Genomic DNA, 6,173 nt, shown 5'->3' on the forward strand with positions numbered 1-6,173 from the left:
GCAACGTATAACTGCCCATGTGAAAAACAATGATTTTCTAAATTTATCCCGCAAACACTAAGCGATTGGCCATGCGACTTGTTAATTGTCATTGCGAACGCAAGGCGAACTGGAAATTGCAATCGTTTGAAGTCAAACGGAAGATCAGTCGAAATATATACATTTTCACCTGCGTACTTTCCGTTAATAATGGTTGCTTCAATCAAATTCGGCATAAGTCTTTTTACCGAAAATCGAGTACCGTTGCAAAGTCGCGGCGGATTCAAATTACGCAATATCATAATAACTGTACCAACTTTGAGTTGCAAGTTATGTGGTGGAAATCCTGGTAACTCCAGAGAGTTCAAAATCTCCGTTGGATAATTTACTACATCATCGGGATTTGTTATGGAATCAACGGAATTGTATGTCACCAAATCGCCAGCAATTTTTGATTGAATTGTGAAACTCAGTGCCTGTGCATCATTATTCTTTCCGGCAAGAATTGCTCGTTGACTTAACCAAGCATAATTCTGATAATTCGCACTAATGGTTTGGAAAACATTTTCAAAAATAGCTAATTGAGAGTCTACAAATCGGCAAAAGTCGTTGGTAAGAGTAATTAATCCAGATGTCGCATCAACTCTGACTTTTCCATTTCCAACAGCTAACAATTGTTTGGAAAATTGTGCAGCAATTCGATCATTTTGAAGTTGAACTCTCATATTAGTGGTCCATAAAGGTGATGCCTTCAGGCAAGCATTCAATTCATCTGCAGCCGTTCCACGGGGAATTACTGGCAACGTCTGCCTGTCAACAATAATTGCAGCAACATCATTAACGGTGGGTGCATTGAATCTTCGCACATGTTTACCTGTTGGGGTACAATCAGCATTTTGACAAATTTGTGCGTATCCGATGGCATTCGTTCCAATTCTGTTTTGAACATATTAACCACAGCATTATTAGCGTGAAAAAATGCTTGCAACTGTTCAATAATTCGTCTCTTTAACTGTTGTGTTCCCTGTATATTGCACCGCTCATTCAGCTGATCGACCATCGACGAAATGAAATATATTTGCAGAAATTTATGCGGTTCATCTGGTGTTGGCACCATTGAACCATGCAAATGATATATTTGTCCTTGTATCTGTAATTGCAAACAATCATTTGTTGAAGAATACGGTGTAACTTATGATCGTGTGATGGTGTTTTTTTTTTTGTCATGCGAAAGCAGTTATTGTATTCAAGGATGTGTTGAAGAAAATGGCTGGAATCGGGATCACTTCCATCGAACAATGGTTTCAGTGGCTGTGGTGGTGTAAGTAATGGATCCAGTTTGACTTTTCCACTTGCGCAGCACAATCCAGCCGTTTCTCTTTTGAACTTTAACGCATTGCAATATCGGCATATAGTCGTCATTGGTCCAATATCTAAGTTTGCATCATCACTGTAGTTCGCAGTGGGATCAGATTGGAATGCCAAGCGATTGTATGATGCCAATGATCTTCGTGTGCTCACGCGTTGTCTCAATCACACGTGTTGCTGGCTTGCATGCTTGTGCGGCGGCCGATGTTGGCACGTCGTCCTCTAGGCATTTTGGACTATGGATAGAGTGGTGAATTTAACCTCAAATGCACGCTCCACATAATTTATACAGTTCAACTTACCACCTTAAAGACAAATGCCTGTTGTTGAAATTGAATAAAAATTTGCACAATACACGTGATTGATTTGATGGTTTCCAATTGAAATGTTAGTTCCAATTGTAATGAACGAATAACTTATTTTTCACAATTTCACAGTGAACACAATACCGGTTTGTCACATGAAATTAATTGAGCAGAGAACAATGAGTAGCTGTCAAACAATGTATCACGCACCGGCGCCATCTACTTAAAATATTGGTTTGTAGTACATGCTATGTATCAGAGATGGCGCTGTATGTGAAAAAAGATTTTCCCGCCTTTCTGTTAAAATATTTCCTGAATTTTCTTTGCTATAAACCTCACGGAGCCCGAGACCTTTCCAACGAATACAAAACCGTGGAAATCGGTTCGTGCGTTCTGGAGTTATAGCGTCAGGAAGGAAAACCCGACTTATTTTTATATAATAGATACCTATTACAATTTTGTTTACAATTAAAAAATAAAAAATGATTTCGACCGAAAAGTAAATTCGATACTGGATAAATTTATTTTTTGAAGTTTTTCTAGTTTCATTATTACTTAAAATTATTTTACTCACTTAGTCAAAAATTGCTTTTTGTAATATTTATGTGGCGAAAGGAACCAGACTATAAATCGAAACGAAAAGCAGAAGTTTACAGAAAACTTTTTAATCTAGCCCCATTGTATAAGCTTATTAAAAAAAGGAGGCAACTACCACTTGGGAGTATTTTCATATAATGTATTAAGTATGTGGCCCACCATCTCACATCAACGTCATATCAGATCAACTCAAAAGCTTTTGTTTTGAAACTCCTATCTGGAACTTCAAAAAAATTAATGTGAAAGATTTTTGTAAATATTCTGAAAGCTTGTTTTATGTGCACTCTGGTGGAGTTAAGAATTGTATTTAAATTCTTCTCTTTACAGTTTAAAAATCCATTATTCCTGTAAGGTATCATCAGGTAGTTTTCTTGTGGATAAGTTCCATCCCCGAGAAAGTGAAACATTTTTTTGAAAACCGTATCTCTTTGCCCAAAGCTGTTACGCCATACTTCAGCGGCATGACATCGACCTGTATCATTGTACCGGCATAAAGATAATAATCATTTGGTTTTTTGTTGTGGAGATCTATTTTCAATAAAAACAATGAATGAAAATTTTGAAAAATATATTTGAAACAAAAATTTTTTTCAGAAACAAATAATTGCATTAATAAGGGCTACCTGTAGTGTGAAAATTTTTAAGAAGAGGGTAAAAGGATCTTATCTGCTTGACCAATGTCAACCAAATTCGGTAAGGAACAATATCTTTAAATTCTAATATTACCATGCGAAAAAGGGCGGAATCAGACTTCCCGTGTAACACAACTTTAAATTCCATCTGAATATTTCACTTTCCAATATACAAAGCCCGCACCAATGCATATATCGTAATAAAAACAGTGTGTTTGTATATTTGTACATATATAATATGTACCCATATATACAAATAGTGCCCGTAATGTATGCCATCTCAAGTTTAAATATTGTCAAAATCCGACGATATCTATTCAAGCCCCCAAATACCGAATATATCTACCACTGTTCCTATTGCGAACTTTTTAGTGAAAATATCGGTCAACCTGATATATTATAAAAATTCGGAACTAATTATTTTCTGATAATAGTATGTCTGTATATCAAAAATAAATTGAACTGATCCTTAGCCTCCAATTTTCGTACTTCTGGCTGACTTTATACCGAATATATTATATTAGCCTATGTGTTAATTATCTGTATCTGTATCTTTGCGTCCAAACGATAATGGATAAAATTGGGTGAAAACTTGTCCTAGCCCCTATATAACTAATATCAGGATTTTAAAACATCCGGTTGACTTTACTTCTAATATATAGGTTATGGCAGAGAGCTTCCTTTTCTGTTAATAATATGTGTGAATTCCAAAAATAGATAAAATCGTCATATACTATTTCCCAAATACACAATTAGGTAATTCACAAGCTTCGTCTTATGTCAATAGCTTAAAAAATACGACACTTGTGAGCACCCCTTGCTTGTTGTATGTCATATTATGTAATATTTCTACACTTCACCAGCTGGTAATGAAAAATTAAAAATACAAAATGCCACGGAAAAGTGACAAAAATTAAATTAAAGCTTCTTTATGTTGAAACAGCGGCATTTTGGTTCATCATTCATTTCATTTGCAACCACAGAAACAACAAAATATTGTTATATTTTACTTTTCTACAACTTAATTTACCTGACTATCGTGGCTTCCTTCCATATTATTAAAGAAATTGATGAAATTTATTTAATTTATTAATTTTAGACACTTAAACAGCACACTCAAAAAACATACTTGGCCGTGTTGTATTTGTCGTATTTCAATGTTGTATGCGAAACAATAACAGTGTTGATATGACAGTCATAAAAAAATAAGACAATACGACATATGACAGAATATGACACCTTGTGAATACCCTAAATATAAGATTTTCAAACTTTCTGTTGGCTTTTTACTTAATATAGTTTAATGCTAAAACTATGTGAAATTATATAAAACTAGCCTTTAAGCCGCGGGTCGCTCGAATCCATCAAATAAGTATCAGAGATCATTATAGTAGAATATAAGTATACTTGAAAAACTTACTAAATGCAATGAAGTTTAAAATTTCCAAATATACTTTATTGAATCAATACAACAAATATTAAAATATATTTCACAATAAAGAAAATAAATAATTTTGAAATGTAACAATTAAAAATAAGAAATATAGATGATTAATCAAGGATATTTTTATAAACTATATTATACGTTTTTCCGTTGGGTGCAAATATTTATAAATACCGGGCATTAGATACACGCGAACAGGCTACATATAGTTGACCATGAGAAAAGCACGACTTTTCTAAATGCACTCCTGCGGCAAAACTAAGCTTGACGGGAAACTGAACTCTTTTAAATTGGAATGGAAGGTCAGTGGAAATAATTGGAATCTGAGGTATGATCACACATTTTCCTTCACCAACACCTGTTAAAATAGTATGTTCTGTCCCAATTTCGTTATCCGAAGTCGTGTTCCATTACATAGCAGAGGAGCATTTAAATTTCATATAAGCATTACTGATACATTTAGTTTCAATTTAAGCTTATGAGATGATACACCTGACAGTTAAAATGAATTTAAAATCTATGTGACTAACTATAAGAGGTACTTAATTCTGTATCCATAATTGTATCCATTGACAAATATTCCATCATTTCCCCTTCCACCTCTTTTAAAATGTCATTGTTGATTCTATTAACAACTTAATTTTTTGGTGCTTATATTGATCTTGCGCACAGCCATTGATCACTACTCAAATTTTGTTGCAATTCGGGAAAAACATGGGCAATGATTTTCTACTAAATTACAAAATTCTCTTGCAAGTGATACATAACCTTAAGCATCAACATCTAAACAACCATCTACAATTTTCAATAGCATTTCAGCATTAAGTCCCGAATTCACGTCATTATGAAGATGCACTCTCATACTCGTTTTCAGACTGAGTTTTTTAACTCTCGACCATAGGCTTGATGATTTTAAGCATTCTTGAATTTCATCTGATGGTGTTCCCCTCTGAATAACCGGAAGAGTTTGGCGAAAATCACCAGCCAGTAAAACTACCATTCCTCCCATTATATCCATACTATCTCGCAGGTCCTGAAGAGTTCGGTTTAAAACTTTTATAGCCTTCTTGTGAGACATGGTACATTCATCCCACACTAGAAGCTTACATTCTCGCAGCATTCTACCTTCCTTCCTGTGTAAGATTTAATGGTAATAACAAAACGAAATGTGTCGTACGACCGCCGTTTAAAAGCATTGCGGCAATACCCGAAGAAGCTACTGCAACTGCTATTTGTCTGTTTTTTCTGATGTGCATTAATAATAATTTGAACAAAAACGTTTTCCGGTTCCTCCTGGTGCATCGAGAAAGAAGACTCCACCTTTTCCGGATTCTATTTTACGTAAAACTTTACGGAAAACATGAGCTTGCTCTGGAAGTAAGAGAGGGATTAATTCTTTCACTTGTTGCTGCAGTACTATGAAGCTAGCTCTAGCTCTGCAGCAATTTCATTGTTAAAATCATCCTCATTATTTCTTCGAGGACTTTGCATCCCAAAATCATCAAATTTTTTTCCAACCATTGTATAAACCTTGTTTTCAATTAGAATTAGCATTTAGTTCTAAATATGTTTTTTGAAAGTCATATCTGTATGTATTTGCTGAAGTTGGTGCAAAATATCTTCAGCCATGTATTCTTTGTACTTATCCCAAATAGTTTGAGGATTAGAAAGACCGCAAGAAGATAAAAGTGTAGCGTAAAGTTCCCTTATTTTATCTGGTGATCGACATTGTACGGGTTCCTCCGTATCGGTGTATTACAACGCCTCTCTTCTTCACCCTCTTCTTTAATACTGTTTCTCTTTCTACTCCATCAATATTCTGGCAACGACGATTTACTTCATTTTGTT

General features: G+C 34.7%; 1 long non-coding RNA gene across 1 annotated transcript; it reads right to left on the reverse strand.

Annotated features, from left to right (window-relative positions):
- Positions 1 to 705: 705 nt before the first annotated feature.
- On the reverse strand, positions 706 to 2,090 carry LOC138857991 (uncharacterized). The gene is made up of 2 exons (XR_011397250.1): positions 1,650 to 2,090; positions 706 to 1,583 (listed from the first exon to the last, which is right to left on the reverse strand). It is a non-coding gene; the product is annotated as an uncharacterized lncRNA (long non-coding RNA).
- Between the last annotated feature and the right edge of the window lie 4,083 nt (positions 2,091 to 6,173).

The sequence above is a fragment of the Bactrocera oleae genome, chromosome X (assembly GCF_042242935.1).
Source record: "Bactrocera oleae isolate idBacOlea1 chromosome X, idBacOlea1, whole genome shotgun sequence".
In the NCBI taxonomy this organism is placed as follows: Eukaryota; Metazoa; Arthropoda; class Insecta; order Diptera; family Tephritidae; genus Bactrocera; species Bactrocera oleae.